Genomic DNA, 18982 nt, shown 5'->3' on the forward strand with positions numbered 1-18982 from the left:
AAACAGATCCTCTGTCCAAAAAGGCATTGAATAGGACACTAAACGCGGATAGTTTAAACATACACCTCTAGGTAGAAATAACTATTTATGTACGCCTCATATTTACAAAGCACTTTTCAGATCTAATAACTTGTTTGACAGTTAAATGGAACAGTCCTGGGGCACCTGGCTGGCTCAGTTGGTACAGTGTGTGACTCTTGATCTCAGGGTTGTAGGTTTGAGCCCCATGTTGGGTATAGAGATTACTTAAAAAAAATAAAATCTTAAAAAAATAAAATAAAAATAAATGGAACAGGGGCACCTGGGTGGCTCAGTCATTAATTGTCTGCCTTTGGCTCAGGTCATAATCTCAGGGTCCTGGGATCGAGTCCCACATCAGGCTCCCTGCTCCGTGGGTAGCCTGCTTCTCCCTCTCCCACTCCCCCTGCTTGTGTTCCCTCTCTCAGCTGTCTCTCTCTCTCCCTCTGTGTCAAATAAATAAAATCTTAATAAATAAATAAATGGAACAGTTCTTCAGGGCCATAAAAGTTCTTTGAGCTCTTCCAACCTCCTCTGAACCCCCAAAGCTGTCCAGCACACTTACGTTTGTTTCTTCATGGTAACTACTTAAAATATTTTTTTTTTTAAGATTTTTTTATTTTTAAGTATTCTGTACCTCAACGTGGGGCTCGAGCTCACAATTCCAAGAGTCACACACTCTACTGACTGAGCCAGCCAGGCCCCCCTAAAATATTTTCCATTTGCCTCAAACCTCTCTACTCCCTTTCCTGCTCTCCCTACCCCTTGTCCCTGCCACCTCATTTTCAGCAAATTAATGAGCTCCGAACTTCAAAGAAAGTATAGAAGTCATTAGAGAGGAATTCTTTGCCAATAAACCTATCACTTGACTGCATTTACACACACTTCCTCCTTCTCTCCTACCAGATTACCTTCCTACAAGGTAAAACTAATTCCTCCAACCTGCATTTCATTTGTCTTTCTTCCTTGGGGATCTCAGGGACTTCTTCTGCAAACAATCCCTCTCTTTCTCTACTAGTTCATTCCCATCAAGAATTTTAAAAATACAAAAATAAAATCAAATAAACAAAATCTCACCTCTGATTTAGCTACTAGTCTCTGTCTTTCCTCCTTATCTAGACTAGATAATTTTAGCTAGATTTCTTTTGTTTTTTTAAAAAGATTTTATTTATTTATTTGAGAGAGAGAGCATGAGCAAGAGCACAAGCAAGGGGAGCAGCAGAGGGAGAGGGAGAGAAGACTCCCCGCTGAACAGAGGATTCGACAGGGCTTGATCCCAGGACCCATGGATCATGACCTGAGCTGAAGGCTGAACCACCCAGGTGCCCCTTAGCTAGATTTCCTTAACAGTTGTTACTAACAATACTTCCTGATTTCCCACTGCCATCTATCTGGTTTCTGCCCCTAACTCTATGGAAACTGCCCTGGCTGGTCACTAATCTCCAATTTAACATAAAGTTCAACAGCCATTCCTAGGTATTTATTTACCCAATGAAAATATATGTCCACAAAAAACTTGTACAAGAATTGTCCATAGCAGTTTTATTCATAATATTCCAAACTGAAAAGAACCTAAGTATCCATCAATTAAAGAATGGCTAAAGATGCTGTGATAAATTTATATAATGCAGTATTTTTTTTTTTTTTTTTTTTGCGAGAGAGAGAATGAGAGACAGAGAGCATGAGAGGGAGGAGGGTCAGAGGGAGAAGCAGACTCCCCGCTGAGCAGGGAGCCCGATGCGGGACTCGATCCCGGGACTCCAGGATCATGACCTGAGCCGAAGGCAGTCGCCCAACCGACTGAGCCACCCAGGCGCCCTATATAATGCGATATTAACAATAAAGAGGAACAAGTTACTACTATACATACAATAACAGTGATGAATCTCAAAAATATCGTGTTGAGAGAAATAAGCCATATACAAAACAATACATATTGTATTATTCCATCAATATAACTTCCAAGAACAGGCAAAATTAATCTACAGTGATAGAAATTAAACTGTGGTTACAAGGCTGGGGGATCTTCTTTTGAGTGATGATCATTTTGGGTGGATACAACTGCCAAAATTCATCAAATGGAACATTGAAGACTATACCTTAGATTTTTAAGAAGTTTAAAAAAAGACCTAATGTGGCAATAGTTAAACATTAAAAAAAAAAACGTAACGGAGATTTTTCAGTTGTATCATACTTGATTTAATACCACTGACCTTTTATCTATTTGGAACACTCTCTTGCCTTGGCTCTGCGGCATCCACATGCTCCTGGTTATCTCCAACTTCCTAGCTAATCCTTTTCAGTTTCTCCTGTGGGTTCCTAAAGACTGAGGATCCTCAAGTTTCTGTCCTAGTTTGTTCTTTCATTTTATACCCTTTTCCTCTTGAGCAATCACATCCATTCCCATGGCTTCAAAGATTTCTGGAATTTATAAGCTCTCTAAAATCTATCTAGTCCTTTAAGAGTTACTGATCTATCTAGTTGCTTACTGGCCTCAATGACCTCCATGGTCCACAGTCACCTCCATCTCAACAGATTCCCATGAAATTCTCCTTCTGCATTTTCTATCTCAGTGACAAATGCAATCACCAACCCAGTAACTGAAATCTCCCTTATTCTCCAGCCAATCACTAATAACTATCACTCTACCTCCTAAATACCTATCAAATTAATTCACTTCTATTAGACTGTCTTAATTGAGGCTACCATCATACACTTGGATTATTATATCAGCCTCCTTAAAGTCTACTCCTACGTTCCTCCAATATAATCTCCATAGTGCAGTCCAAGTGATTTCAAACCCAATCATAGCAGTTCTCTGTCTCAAAACCTTTAGTACTCTCCCATTTCCCCGGAGTCCAGATATTATGATCTGGACTCTAGTAAACTTCTCTAATAGGTTGGACAACCATTCCAATTTGCCCAAGACTGAGGAGGTTCCCGGAATACGGGGCTTTCCATTTTGTTTTAAGGGGCAGGAGGTGGGGGGTATGGACTTGGTTTTAAAACTGGGATAGTCCTGGGCAAATGAGGACAAGTCAGTCACTCTATCCTCTAGTCTTGTTCTAGTCACAACCTCCTCACATTCTATATCCACCCAATCTTGATTAAAATTCTAGTAGTTAGGGGCGCCTGGGTGGCTTAGTCGGTTAAGCATCTGCCTTCAGCTCAGGTCATGATCCCACGGTCCTGGGATCGAGCCCCACATCAGGCTCCCTGCTCAGCGGGAAGCCTGCTTCTCTCCCTCTCCCACTCCCCCTGCTTGTGTTCCTTCTACGCTGTCTCTGTCAAGAAATAAATAAAATCTTTAAAAAAAGATAAAATAAAATTCTAGTAGTTAATGATACTACCATTTAATAATATTAATAAAAATAATAATACAGAGGCACCTGGGTGGCTCAGTCGATCAAGCTTCTGCCTTTGGCTCAGGTCATGATCCAGGGTCCTGGGATGGAACCCCGAGTCGGGCTCCCTGCTCAATGGGGAGTCTGCTTCTCCCTCTCCCCTTCCCCCCTGCCTGTGCTCTTCCTCTCTCTCTCAAATAAATAAAATCTTTAAAAAAATTAATAATACAAATATATATTAAACAGCAAATGATAAAGATAATAACTAACCCTTTCATAATACTTACTATATGCCAGGCATCACTACTAATTCATTTAATCCTTCTAGCAGTCCTTTGAATAAAGTACCATTTTATCCCAATTTTGCAGATAAAGAAAATGAAGCTCAGAAAGGTTAACTGGTATCCTTAACTTCGCAAAGTGGCAAAGTCTAACTTCTAACCATTTGACTCAACAACTCTTACATGAGCTAGTGGATTATTTGCCACGCCCAGAAAAGCCTAACGTATCTCTTGCATCTAGGCCTCTATATATTGCTATTCCCACCATCTAGAACTCTTCCTCCTCTCTTTACCTTGCTAAATTCTTCCAGTCTGATTCCACCAGAAAATTTTATCTGAACTTCCCAAATTGGGTCAGAATGCTTTAGATGTATTTCCCATGATACTCTGTCTATACATAACACTTATTACAGTATACTTTAATTACCTGTTCTTCTCTAGAGCAGAAGCAGTGTATCTACAGTAACGAGCTACTAGAACAAAATGTCTAAGGAGGATACCCCTACAGGTAGATAAGAAAGTGTGGGTTGTACTTGAGAAGGAATGCTTATGAGAGGTGGTATAACATACTTAAGAATGAGGACTCTGGAGCCAGACAACCTGCTTCAAAATATCATTGTACCACATATTATCTATGTGACCAAGGGCAAGTACTTAACAGCTCTGTGCCACAGTTTTCCCATCTATAAAAGGAGGGTACTCAACAGAGCTGCTATAAGGATAAATATAAATTGCTTAGAACAGCACCCGGCATTACTACTACTTATCAGTAGTTTTAGGCTAAATGAGAAGAGATGACACAGCTCTATGTCTCTGTCTATTCACTCTTTTCTCCTACTACTGTAAAAGGGTACTGCAGAAGCAAGCAAGCAAAAACAGGCTTTGGAGATGCATTATGCAAGAGGAACTTTCCTCTTACTTATTCTTTTCACTTTAAAAATATCTTTACTGAGGGGTGCCTGGGTGGTGCAGTCAGTTGGGCATCTGTCTCTTGATTTCGGCTAAGGTCATGATCTCAGTGTTGTGAAATCAAGCCCTTTCTCTCTCCCTCTGCCCCTGCCCCCGCACCCACCGCCCCCCCTGCACTCACTCTCTCTCTCTAATAAAGAAATCTTTAAAAATGTCTTTACTGAGGGCGCCTGGGTGGCTCAGTTGGTTAAGCGACTGCCTTCGGCTCAGGTCATGATCCTGGAGTCCCTGGATCGAGTTCCGCATCGGGCTCCCTGCTCGGCAGGGAGCCTGCTTCTGCCTCTGACCCTCCCCCCTCTCATGTGCTCTCTCTCTCTCTCATTCTGTCTCAAATAAATAAATAAAATCTTTAATAAAAAAAAATGTCTTTACTGAGGGGCGCCTGGGTGGCTCAGTCGTTAAGGGTCTGCCTTCGGCTCAGGTCATGATCCCAGCGTCCTGGGATCCAGCTCTCTCCTCAGTGGGGAGCCTGCTTTTCCCTCTCCAGCTCCCCCTGCTTGTGTTCCCTCTCTCACTGTCTCTCTCTGTCAAATAAATAAATAAATAAAATCTTTAAAAAAATAAAAAATAAAATAAAAATCTCTTTACTGAGACATAATCCACATACCACAATATTTACCCATTTAAGGTATACACAATTCAATGGCTTTAGTATATTCAAAGTTGTACAAACATTGCCACAACATACATTCAGGATATTTTTATCACTTCCAAAAAGAAAACCTCATCTCCCCCCCCCCCCCCCAAAGCCCTAGGCAAGCAATCACTAAGCTACTTTCTATCTCCATAGATCTTCTTCTGGATATTTCATATAAATGGAATTACACAGTATGTGGTCTCTTGTGACTGGCTTGTTTCACTTAAAATGTTTTCAAGGTTCATCCATGTTGTAGCATAGATGAGTATTTCATTCCTTTTTATTGCTGAATAATGGTTCATTGTATGAATGTAGCACATTTTATTTATCCAATCATCTGAGTTGTTTGTATCTAGATATTTGAGCCATTTTCCAATTTTTGGCCATCATGAATAATGCCACAAATACTGGTGTACAAGTTTTTGCGTGGACATAGGTTTCAGTTCTCTTGGGGATATGTATGCATGTATGTATATAATTGCTGGGTCATATGGTAACTCTACGCTTAAATTGTGAGGAACTGTCAAACTTTTCCAAAGCAGTTGCATTATATTACATTCCCAACTAGCAACGTATCAGGTTCCAATTTCTCAATTTCTCGTCTTAACTAACAGTTTATCAGTCTTTGATTATAGCCATTCTTGTGTGTATGAAGTGGTATCTCACTGTGGTTTGATTTGCATTTCCCTTATGGCTAATAATGTTGACCATATTTTCATGTGCTTATTGACATTTGGTATATCTTCTTTGGAGAAATTCTACTCAGATCTTTGTCTATTTTTGCCTGTTTTTTAAAATTTTTAAAAATTTTTAAAAATTTTAAGTAGGCTCCATGCCCAATGTGGAGCTTCAACTCAAGACCTCGAGATGAAGAGTGCATGCTCTACCAATTGAGCCAGCCAGGCGCCTCTCCTCTATTTTTTAAAATGGGTTGTCTTTTTACTGTTGAATTGTAAGAGTTCTTTATATATTCTGTATATTAATCCTTTATCAGATAGAGGATTTGCAAATATTTTCTCCAATCCTGTGGGTTGTCCTCCTATTTAGCCTCAAGAAATGCACTTTCAACAAGAGATAAAATAAGAGATGCTCACCTTGAAGAATCTTTAGATTTTTAGTTTTGAGGGATATACTTCTACTCTTGGTATACTTCATTTTCCAAACCACCATTTCAGTCTGGAAACAGACTCCATTTTCAAATTCAGTGCATATTATGGAAGCTTTTAAATTTTTATTAGCAGTTAGTGTCTTTTTTTCAAACTAAATATTATCTTGAACCCAAATATAAGAAACAGCTAAAAGTGACATTTTATTATAGATGCATTTTTAAAAAAGATTTTATTTATTTATTTATTTATTTATTTATTTATTTATTTATTTGACAGAGAGGGAGAGAGCACGAGCCAGGGGGAGAGGCAGAGGAGAAGCTGACTTCCACTGAGCAGAGAGCCTGACAGGGAGCTGGATCCAAGAACCCCGCAATCACGACTAGAGCCAAAGGCAGACTCTTAACAAACTGAGCCACCCAGGCGCCCCTATTAAATGTTTTGTTTGTTTGTTTGTTTTTTAAGATTTTATTTGTTTGCTAGAGAGAGAGTAAGAGAGAGTATAAGCAGAGGGAGTGGCAAGCAGGGGGAGAAGCAGGCTCCCTGTTGAGCAAGGAGCCCGATGCAGGACTCAATCCCAGTCCTGGGATCATGACCTGAGCCGAAGGCAGACGCTTAACCGACTGAGCCACCCAGGTGTCCCTATAAATGCATTTTTAAGTACAACCCTTTGACTTTATTCACTCAATGAGAATAAGACTGCTTAAATTCAAAATTTCAAATCAAAGTAATAGATGCCAATAGCAGGTTTATGCACCCAACATACTGAATAACCAAAAGAAACAGAAAGACAATCATGATTCACACAAGATTAGTTCAGAGGATAACCAGGTTTTTAAAATTCTCATACTATGCTTCAGTTATTTAACTGATCTATCAGCGTTAAAGAACAGTATCAGTTAATGTTTCAAGTTGAATCACTAGTTGTAAAAGATAGAGGGAACATATAGTATAGAGGCCTTAGGTATATCCTTTTTGTGGAAAACAACTCTACTTTCACTGAACATATAAGTAGAAAAGGCATGACGTTTCTATATATATTTAGATTTTCTTAGTCTCATATTATCTATTCAAACCTGAGAGTGGAAAACTGAAGACAACCTCAGGGTACTAGGGTTGAAGAAAAACAGCCTACCAGTTGTAGCCTACTGGAGTGATTAGATATACTAGAAATGTATTTTAGGACTCTTTCATTAATTTCTGTAAAAAATAAAATGCCATGGACGCCTGGGTGGCTCAGTCGGTTAAGCGTCTGCCTTTGGCTCAGGTCATGATCCCAGGGTCCTGGGATCGAGTCCCGCATCGGGCTCCCTGCTCAGCAGGAAGCCTGCTTCTCCCTCTGCCTGCAGCTCCCCCTGCTTGTGTGCTTTCTCTAGAAAAAAATGCCAACTTAAAGAAACTACACACATTTGTTCTCACAAAATAATTATGTACCTATTTCAATCTCTTTTGTTTAAAAGTAGTTTAAAGCAAAACAGCAACCACCACCACCACAACCTTATGTTAAAAAAATAGAAATTTAAGTTCATTTTGTAAGAAGGGATTGCTCTTTTCTTTAAGATTTTATTTATTTGTTTTACAGAGAGAGAGAGAGAGACCGAGAGACCAGGAGAGACAGTGTGTGTGCACACAAGCAGGGAGAGGGAGAGGGACCAACAGGCTCTGTGCTGAGCATGAAGCCCATGTGGGGCTCGATCTCAAGACCCTAAGATCATGACCCTGAGATCATGACCTGAGCTGAAATCAAGAGTCAGACACTTCACTGACTGAGCCACCCAGGTGCCCCTAAACCCATTCTTAAATTTGCAACAGGGCAATTGCTAACTCCATGACTTTTATACTTCAAACCTTTCTTTTCCATCTCCTCACACATTAACTATTGCAATAAGCTCTTTACCACTCTCTTTGCTCCAATCTCATCCTTCCAGTCTAATAACACTGCCAACTGTCTTATATTGTTTTTGTACACCATTAAAATTTTCATTGCATACAACACTGTAATATAAATTTAAAAGTTAAAAAGAATTATTTCCAATAGCTTAACAAATCAAATCTTTTCATTTTTACTGGTTTTCTACTCTAACTCTTGCTATCCATATGCATACATAATTTTTATAGCATTGTAATTATAGTATAGATAACATTTTGTATTCAGTTCTTTTCATTTCTGTAAAGTATTCCAAGTTGCCAAATAATCCTCACAGTGATTACTTTTAATTCACATTTAACAAATTAATTTTCCTCTCAAGACATTTAGCATTTTTCTCATTACATGCTAGGCACATATCATTTTGTCATAAAAAGCACTCTTAGGGCGCCTGGGTGGCTCAGTCGTTGGGCGTCTGCCTTCGGCTGAGGTCATGATCCAGGGTCCTGGGATCAAGCCCCGTGACGGGCTCCCTGCTCAGCAGGAAGCCTGCTTCTCCCTCTCCCACTCCCCCTGCTTGTGTTCCCTCTCTCGCTGTGTTTCTGTCAAATAAATAAATAAAATCTCTTAAAAAGATAATAAATAATATTTTAAAAAGCACTCTTTTAATTAACGTGTTTATAAATAAATATAGTTTTTTGGGCTAGGGGTATGAAGTAGATTACATCCTTAAATTCTAGGTTTAAGATTACTGGATCAAAAACTGTGAGCCTTTTTATGACTATTAAAATTTGCTGCCATTACTTTTTATAAGTGTTGCACTGACTGCCCTGCCACCAGTAACATAATGACTATGCTCATTTTACCACATCTTATTGGCCCTGGCTATTACACTGGATGCTCCAAGAACAGATGGATGATTAGTCAAAAAGACTAAAGGGAAGCATAAAATGATGCATACTTTAAATATTTTAAATAAACATATTCATTCACCAATTTTTGATAGAAGGCCAAGGCCCTTTCTCTGAGAATTGGGTGTGTGGATCTATTCAGTATCAACTTTTTTACAAAAATCACTAGCATGATGCATTCTAGTTTGGGTTACTTTTTTTTTTTTAAAGGGTTTTGTTTCGTTTTTAGATTTTATTTGAGAGAGAGAGAGAAGCAGCAAGAGGAGGGGCAGAGGGAGAGGGAGAAGGAGACTCCCTGAGGAGCAAGGAGCCCTTTGTGGGACTCGATCCCAGGACCCTGGGATGAGGACCTGAGCTGAAGGCAGACGCTTAACCGACTGAGCCATCCAGGTGCCCCAAGTCTGGGTTACTTTAAAGAAGAGCAAGAACTTAAGATCCTTTCAAATGAATCCTGAGACAGAATCCTCCAGATCTGAACATTTTCCCCTATGATCGCTTATAGTTGTACTACTTATAGGTCTAAGTCCAGTTCCTTGGTCTGACATTCAGGCTACTTTCCAATCTGGCTCCCATGTACTTTTTGAATTTCATCTCCTATTATTTTCCTTTAGGTCTTTACATTTACCATGATCAAGTACTAAAAAAAATATGTTAGATAAATATCTAGGACTGATATTTTGAGTAGTATATGTATACATGTACACGTGTATGTGTTATACATACATGTGACTGTGTTATACACACATGTATATGTATTAAGTATGTGTGCGTGCACACACAAGCTTTTAGAGATACAGAGAGGTAAAAAAGAAGGGGTGTTTGACTCTAAGAAACTCATTCCATGGTGGGACACAAGTGAAAACAGGTCATTAGGGGCGCCTCGGTGGCTCAGACAGTTAAGCTTTGCTAAGTCTGCCTTCGGCTCAGGTCATGATCCCAGGGTCCTGGGATCAAGCCCTATGTCAGGCTCCTTGCTCAGCAGGGAGTGTGCTTCTCCCTCTGCCCCTCCCCTTGCTCATGCTCTCTCACTCGCGCTCTCTCTCAAATAAATAATAAAAATAAAATTAAAAAAAAAAGGTCATTAAAACACAATGTGGGGGGGGAACCCCACAACAATTAGAACAACTATCAATATTTTAAATGCAAATCTTCAACCAAGTAATTCTTCTTGGGACTTATTAGACATTCTCAAGTGTGCAAAGTTCATTGTAGTATTATTTACAATAGTAAAAAATAGTCAACAATCTAAAAGTGCACCCAGGGGCACCTGGGTGACTCAGTCGTTAAGCGTCTGCCTTCGGCTCAGGTCATGATCCCAGGGTCCTGGGTTTGAGCCCCACATCGGGCTCCCTGCTCAGCGGGAAGCCTGCTTCTCCCTCTCCCACTTCCCCTGCTTGTGTTCCCTCTCTTGCTGTGTCTCTCTCTGTCAAATAAATAAATAAAATCTTTAAAAAAATAAAAGTGCACCCAAAAGAATAAATTATAGGACATCCATAAATGAAACATGCAGACATGAAAAAGAATGGGATAAATATGAAATGGTAGGAAATACATACAAGACATATTGCAAGTGGGGGAAAAGCAAATTGCAGAAGAGTATTTATGGTATGACTGTACTGTTTTTAAAAATGTACATAAATATATGTATATGCTAGTATTTACATTTAAAAACTCAAGTGGTGGGAGGCCTGGGTGGCTCAGTCGGTTAAGCTTCTGCCTTGGGCTCAGGTCATGATCTCAGGGTCCTGGAATCGAGTCCCGCATCTGGCTCCCTGCTCAGCGGGAACCCTGCTTCTCCCTCTCCCACTCCCCCTGCTTGTATTCCCTCTCTTGCTGTGTCTCTGTCAAATAAATAAAATCCTAAAAATAAAAAATAAATAAAACTACTTTAAAAAGTTACTATAAAGAAAAGCATTAACAGAGTAAGGAGCACCTAACTTTGCCTCAGGGATGCAAAGATGACGATATGTAAATCTGGGCATAAAAACACAAGTAAACAATTCCTAGGGGTAGGAGAAGTAGAAAGGGCAGTCTAGGCTCAGGGAACAGCTTGTAATTCTCACTGGCTCTTCCATGGTGCCTCTGGCCCTCACTAGCTGGATCTCAGTCATCATTTCAATCCTACAGTATTTGCTGCTATTTGGCTTGTAGCCCAGGTCACCGGGAATTACGAATCACATTTTTATTATCATAGGTTTCATCTGTATATGGCTTAATAATTTGCTGGTATGCTCCGCATTTGAATCTTGCTCAGTTCCCGGGCAATTAACCTGCTGCTGAGCTTCCGTTTTCTCTTTTGAAAAAATGGGAGAATATCCACCTGATAGGGCTATCGTAAGAAAGGAAATAAATACATAAAGACCTTAGCACTCAAGATGTACTCAAAACCTGCCAGTTTTCTTTCTGCAGGTGAGGAAAGTGAGGTTTACAAACTTCGTTTGTGGCTGAATGGCTTGATTCTTGATATCTACTGCTCCTCTCTCCTCTTAGCAGTCCTTAAAATCCCACGTCCAGTCTGCCCAATTAGACTATAAGCCTTCTAAGGTAGGTACTGTGTTCTATGGGTCTTTAAAATTTTGACACCTAAGATTTTTTTTTTTTAAGATTTTTATTTATTTATTTGAGAGAGAAAGCATGAGGTGGGGAGGGTCAGAGGGAGAAGCAGACTCCTCGCCGAGCAAGGAGCCCGATGCGGGACTCGATCCCGGGACTCCAGGATCATGACCTGAGCCGAAGGCAGTCGCTTAACCAACTGAGCCACCCAGGCACCCGACACCTAAGATTATATACTCAGTGAATATCTAATGAGTTTAACATAACTCATGTTGCAGAGTGCTTTATAAATGTCCTCCATTGTATACATCCAGTCATGCTGACTTTCCTGCTTTAGCACATACTGTTCTGTGTCACTTATCTAAAATATCCATTCTAGGGTGGCTCAGTCGGTTAAACGTCTGCCTTCAACTCAGGTCCTGATCCCAGGGTCCTAGGATCGAGCCCCGCATTGGGCTCCCTGCTCAGCATTGGGCTCCCTGCTCAGCGGGGCGTCTGCTTCTCCCTCTCTCTCTGCCTGCCACTCTACCTACTTGTGCTCACTCTCTCTGTGTCAAATAAATAAATAAAATATCCATTCTACCACCATTCCCTTATTCTTTACCACAGAACTCTATCTCCTTCATAGTACTTATCAGAATTTCTAAGTGAACTCTAAGTTCCATCATGGCTGGGCCCCCATCTGTTGTTCACCCCTGAATTCTCAGTGCCTACAAGAATGCCTGACGCATGGTATATACTTACTAAATATTTGTTGAACAAATGAATACAATTCGTATAAAGACATGGCTAATTGGGGCGCCTGGGTGGCTCAGTCATTAAGTGTCTGCCTTTTGCTCAGGTCATGATCCGATCCCAGGGTCCTGGGATCAAGCCCCGCATCAGGCTCCCTGCTCCCCGGGAAGCCTGCTTCTCTCTCTCCCACTCCCCCTGCTGTGTTCCCTCTCTCGCTGTCTCTCTCTCTCTCAAATAAATAAATAAAATCTTTAAAAAGAAAAAGAGGACATGGCTAATTAACTGCCTGAGACAGGTCTAAGACTAGGTCTTCTTTTATTCCAATGCTCTTTTCATCATGCCTCACCTTTTATAATATGCTATTGTACTGTGCGTATATAGCATATATAAACTGCCATTCATTTAAATGATTCCAACTTCTTGTGACCATTACATCTGCACTATATAAAAAAAATCTCTATTTTGCAATACAAGCCCAAACGCATTCATTGTTATTTAAAGATGTGCATAAATAACACAAAAACTTCCCTGCTATCCCATATTATGTACAGATTCAAAATACTGTATCTTTCTAGGAACTACAGACTCATATTTTAAAAGTTAAAGAAGTTAAAGAAGTTAGGTATGTGGTATGTTACTGAATAACTCAGCTAAGAGACTAGGCTTGAGCCAATCATTGGTTCAAGTCATACCTTTGCTGTATAATAAATGGACAAGTTACTCCAAACTTCAGTTGACTTACTGTAAAACAGGGATAACGCTAGTACTTGACTTAGGTTCATAACAAAGATAATAGTTTTATGTATATATGTAAACCACTCAACAGTGGAAATTAAGTGCTAAGTAAAGTGGTATTTTAAGCACAAGAAAAAAAAAAAAGTAGTTTGTGGCATTAAATGCCTGTGTCTACACATTAATGGACAAGTTATTTCCCCAGAGTGTAGAGTTCCCACTGCTGCATAGTTTTAATATAATTTATTTCATGAAATAGTTGATAATGGGATTTTAAAGTTTATTTATTTATAATCTCTACACCTAATGTGGGGCTTGAACTCACGACCTAGAGATCAAGAGTCGCATACTCGGGCGCCTGCGTGGCTCAGTTGGTTAAGCGACTGCCTTCCGCTCAGGTCATGATCCTGGAGTCCCAGGATCGTGTCCCGCATCGGGCTACCTGCTCAGCAGGGAGTCTGCTTCTCCCTCTCCCGCTCCCCCCTCTTGTGCTCTCTCTCTCACTCTCTCTCTCAAATAAATAAATAAAATCTTTAAAAAAAAAAAAAAAAAAAAGAGTCGCATACTCTACTGACAGCCAGCCAGGTGCCCCTGCAGCACAGTTTTAAACTGGGATTAGATTTATGGGAAAATGTGCACAAAAGTGTATCACTGCTTTCAATTTTTTTTCTATGAGGGAGAGGGAGATTTCTCAGTCTAAATCCATCTTAAAAACAAAATCATTTTGATTGACAGTACAATAAAGTTTAAAACACTGTCCTATAAAGGCCATCCTTTAAAATGAATGCAAACAGGGCGCCTGGGTGGCTCAGTCGTTAAGCGTCTGCCTTTGGCTCAGGTCATGGTCCCAGGGTCCTGGGATCGAGCCCCGCATCGGGCTCCCTGCTCCGCGGGAAGCCTGCTTCTCCCTCTCCCACTCCCGCTGCTTGTGTTCCCTCTCTCACTGTATCTCTCTCTGTCAAATAAATAAAATCTTTAAAAATAAGTAAATAAATAAATAAAAATAAAATGAATGCAAACTAAGCACAGAAAGGAGCAGCGACACAACACAACTCTTTAAGAAATCATTATGTCCTGAAATCAAGCCAGGGGCAAAAAGACTCAGTACTAAGTAAAACCTCAGATTTAAACAAAAACAAGAACTAGATAAAAACTTCAAAATTAAGTAATCACAAAAACCTCAGGACTCAGAAAGTTCTCCTGAGGCACCTGGGCGGCTCAGTCCGTTAAGCATCTGCCTTTGGCTCTGGTCATGATCTCAGGGTCCTGGGACTGAGCCCAGCATGGGGCTCCCTGCTCAGTGGGGAGTCTGTTTCTCGCTCTCCCCCTTGCTTGCGCTCTCTCATGCTCTCTCTCAAATAAATAAATCTTTATTTTTTTAAAAGGTTTTATTTATTCATTTAAGAGACAGAGAGAGATACAGAGAGAGCACAAATGGGGAGAGTCAGAGGGAAAGGGAAAAGCACACTCCCTGCTGAGCTGGGAGCCCGACACAGGGCTCGATCCCACGACCTGGAGATCATGACCCAAGCCGAAGGCAGACGCTTAACTATCTGAGCCACCCAGGTGCCCCTTAAAATCAATCATTCAGTCAACCAAGAAAGAAAGTTCTCCTAACATGATCATAAACTGCATATGCATCATAAGTAATAATGCTAAAGTAATGGTGGAGGCATAATTCCCCAATCTAGCTAGGTCATCATTCCATGAAGAACATGATGAATGCATATTCCACTGTAATATCCCAGCTTGCAGCAAAGGGCTATGGACATTTTACAAATCATCTATTTGATAAAGACTTTTACACAAAGAAGGCTTACAACTCAATAATAGACAAACAATCCAATTTCAAAATGGGGAAAAGATCCAAATAGACATTTCTCCAAAGAAGGACATACAAATGGCCAACAAACACATGAAAAACATGCTTAACAACATTGGGAAATGCAAGTCAAAATCACAAGAGATACCACTTCATACCCACTAGGAGGACTACCATCAGAAAGACTGATAATAACGAGTGTTGGCAAGGAAATGGAGAAATGAGAACTCTCACATTGCTGAGAGGCATGCAAAATGGTGCGGCCACTTTGGAAAAATTTGACAGTTCCTCAAAAGGTTGAGCATAGTGTTATTGTATGACCAAGAAATTCTACTCCTAGGTATATAAAAATATCTCAGAGAGAAGAAAACGTATGTCCACACAAAAGCTTGTACACAAATGTTCACAGCAGCGTAACAGACAAAAAGTGAAAACTCAAATGTCCATCAATAGATGAATGTTTAAATAAAACTTAGGTCCATACAATGAACTATTATTTGGCAATAAAAAGAAATGAGGTACTAACACAAGCTATAACATTAATGAACTTTGCAAATATGCTGTGAAAAAAGCCAGTCACAAAGCCCACATACTGTGTGATTCCATTTACATGAAATGTTCAGAATAGGCAAATCTGTAGATTAGTGGTTGGGGAAGGGGGCAGATTTAAGGGTAAATGGGGAGTAATTTAACCGGTAGTTTCTTTTAGGGGTGATGAACATGTTTTAAAATGGACTGTGGTGATGGGGGCACAACAAAATTTATTAAACCTACCTAATTATATACTTCAAATGGGTGAATTGTAAGGTATGTAAATTATATCAATAAAGATATTATTTTTAAAAAATAAAAGGGTGCTATAGAAAAAATAGCCACTCAAGTATTTGTAAACCGCCAATAATTTCCAAAGTAGTCAAGATACACCTGGATAAAATTAGTTATGCATCTTATCTTCATGATCTCATCACCTGTTCTCTTACTAAACACTTTAATAATGAACTTAAACTAGGCATCCAGTAAGAGCAAACATTAAATACTGCACAGATTTTTAACTCAGCAAAACGTGTATCTTCTAGCAACACTCAGGAAAAAGACGACCACAACCTTGAACCTACAATTTTTCATCACACCCCTACTTGATCATACCAGCTGATTAAACACCTCAAAGGCTGAAGCGTATTTTAAACAAATAATGGGTTTACCAATGGTATTCTTCCTATTTTTTGCTTAGCTTCGTTAATGGGGAAAAAAAATGCTTTAAAAGAAGCAACAGGGGAGGGAATAAAAATCGGTTCACGTTCCACAGTAATATAGTACAAAGCAACTGAAAGATTCGTTAACTCTGGCCAAAACCGAGAAAAAGGGGCAATGATAAAACTGACAACTTCTAATATTCGATGTTAGGCCCCAGTAACCTAAAAATTAAAAAAAAAAAAAAAAAGTGAGAGAAACAAGAAATTTGTGCACGATATGGGTGGGAGGAAATTCTGGGTGCGATCTGCAGACGGGATCCTGAGCGGGCCCTGGGCCAGTCCTGCCGCCGACGTCGGGATGGGGCCTGGTGCGGACCGTGGCCCGGCGTCGGCGTCCCGGCCGGAGGAGCTTTGCCTCGGCGGCGTCTGGGGACTCGCCCCGCGCGGAGGTCAAGCCGAGAAGCGCCGCCAGGCTCCCGAGGGCTCCACCCTCCCCTCTTTCACTCCCTCCCCTCGGCGGTCCCCTGAGGGGAACAGGCGGGGCGCAACGCGCAGAGACAAGGGGGGGAGGGTGCGTCCTCAGCGAGAAAAGCTCCGCCGCCCCAGAGTGGCGGCCGCGGGTTATTAATAAACTCCGCTTCTGCCCAGGCGCCGCTACCGAGGCCGGCCGTAGGATCGGCAGGGCCTGCGGCGAAGGCTGAGGAGCCGGAGTCAGAGCCCGGGCCCGAGCGGGCCCGCGCCGCCGCGCTGAGGGCGGCGGCCGGGCGGAGAATAATGCACACTGGGTAAAAACACATTTATATACGAACCTCCGAGAAAATTTTCCAACAATTCCTTCGTCCGACCACCATGCACCAGGACAGGAAACAGCCGCCCGGCCCCCAGGCCCCGCAACCCGCATAGCGAGTCTGAGGCCCGCCCCCAGCCTCCATTGGGCGGTCATTACGTCACTCACGAGACGCTTCCTGCTTGCGATTGGCTCAAATTTAGGCGACGCGAAAGGAGACCGCCTCATTCACGCCCCCTTTCCGTGACGTTAGCCTCGTTTGGCCTTGCAGCCAGCGCCTGAATGGTTTGTGCAAAGGGCGGAATCAAAGTTCCTCTGTCTGACTGGTTGGCAGAACCGCTCATCCTAGAGAGATACCGCCTCGCTGACAAGTGATTTATGCCGATTCTGGGGCCCCAGCGGGAGGCGCCATTTTGTAGTGAGGGAGGGAGGCTGGTCCTTGTGACTAGCCGGGAGGGAGATGGAGTGACAGGCGCCATTTTCCCCACAGGGGCTAGGAGTTGGCCTTGGGTCTCCCGGTTGGCTTCCTGGAGCGCGTTCTGGAGATTGGTTGGGCTTTGCCTAGGGATTGCCGAGTGTCGCCCCGTTGGGAGGAAAGTGGTAGGGAGGGCTAGGACAGAAAAAGACGCCTGACCGCTCCCTGGGGGCTCCCGGTGCCAGCCGAGGCCTTTGGTTTGGGGAGAGGGCTCTGCTTTCCCAAGAGCTGCTGTATGCCGGTCACTGGCTGCCAAGGCTGCCCGCGCTTTTCAAGTCGCCAGGGCATCATTTGGTGGGGGAGTGGGCCTCCTGCCCCTAACGAAACAACGACGGAGCTTGGCAGCAGGGCGGTCGTCTGTCTTAGTCTCTGCTGGGAGACTCTGCGGATATTTTCGTGCTTTCATGTTGCTTAGGTTCTAAATTTGAAGTGGGCTGTAATGGTGTCGCTGCCTTCGTTTTTTACTTTCCCTATTCTTTGTGTTGCGAATTAAAGGAAAGTGAAGAGGGCGGGAAAAGCATTGACTTGGGCTCCCCAAAACTATTAAGAATGGCTACAAATTAGTTGTGAAGTTTAGGTAATAGTTTCTTGTAACTCTCACCCAGACTTTTTCTAAACTATTGGAAATACTAGTCTTTTCAGGAATATTCATTGTTCATTTGCTTTGACATCAGGCTGAGTAAAGGTGAGATAGTGTGGAGACAAGATTGATTCAGTAGGACATTCCAGTAAGAGAATGAGGTTGATCGCTTCAACACATTTGTGACCTGCTTAGAAAAACCGGAGAGCTGGATGGCGTTTGATTTAGTGACTTGCATTTTAGGTGATTATGGAACTGCCAAAAGATTAAAGCAAAAGGATGTTAAAAATAGCCAGCCTACTAACAGTCTGGTTTGAGATTTTAACGTTACCTTCTTTTTGGTGGGGAGTGAGGGTCGACTAACCCTAACCAAAACATAGTTGCATAATTGGTGCCCAAACTCCATTGGAAGGCAAGTAGGACTTTGAATTTCTTTTGAATACATATTCTTTAGGAGTTTAAAGTAGTTTCTATTTTTTACGCCTTATAAAGATGAAAAATGTGACACAAAACTGGATTAGGGTTACTTGAAGCTGAAGTAATTGGCTTACAAAACAGATATGTACCCAATGGATACATTTTCTGTCAGAGAGAAGTAAAGTTCAGATGAAAAACAAGGTGTTTTAATTTATTACTTTCAGTCCCTTCCATCTGCATTTTATAAACAGAAATGTCATTAATCAAAATACTTTTATGTAGTTTAGCCAGTTATTACTGAGTTCCATGCCTTTAGTCTACTTATTAAAACACTATAAATATAAAATCTCAAAAAGAATTTAAAAATTATCCTGTAGTTATAGATTGCAATTACAGAACATCTTTGTGTCCCCAGAACCTTCTGAGTGGTTGTAAAAATTGAATGGTGGTGGATAGGGTGCTATAATTCTAATGATTCAGAGAAACCTTAATTCTGATTTTGTCACAGGTAATGGAACTTTGTGTTAAACAGTATTTACCAGTGACTATAGAACA

General features: G+C 41.3%; 1 protein-coding gene across 3 annotated transcripts in view; it reads right to left on the reverse strand.

The window, feature by feature from the left end:
- Positions 1–17296, reverse strand: part of ZNF143 (zinc finger protein 143) — a 67117-nt gene extending 49821 nt beyond the window's left edge. For 2 of the 3 annotated variants that reach the window (XM_021685763.2, XM_044919812.1), the window contains exon 1: positions 16978–17296. The gene's annotated coding sequence lies outside the window, so the exon portion shown is untranslated. The remainder of the gene's footprint in view (positions 1–16977) is intronic. The other variant, XM_044919813.1, reaches the window with a different exon arrangement.
- Positions 17297–18982: the final 1686 nt, after the last annotated feature.

The sequence above is a fragment of the Neomonachus schauinslandi genome, chromosome 11, assembly GCF_002201575.2.
Source record: "Neomonachus schauinslandi chromosome 11, ASM220157v2, whole genome shotgun sequence".
Lineage (NCBI taxonomy): Eukaryota > Metazoa > Chordata > Mammalia > Carnivora > Phocidae > Neomonachus > Neomonachus schauinslandi.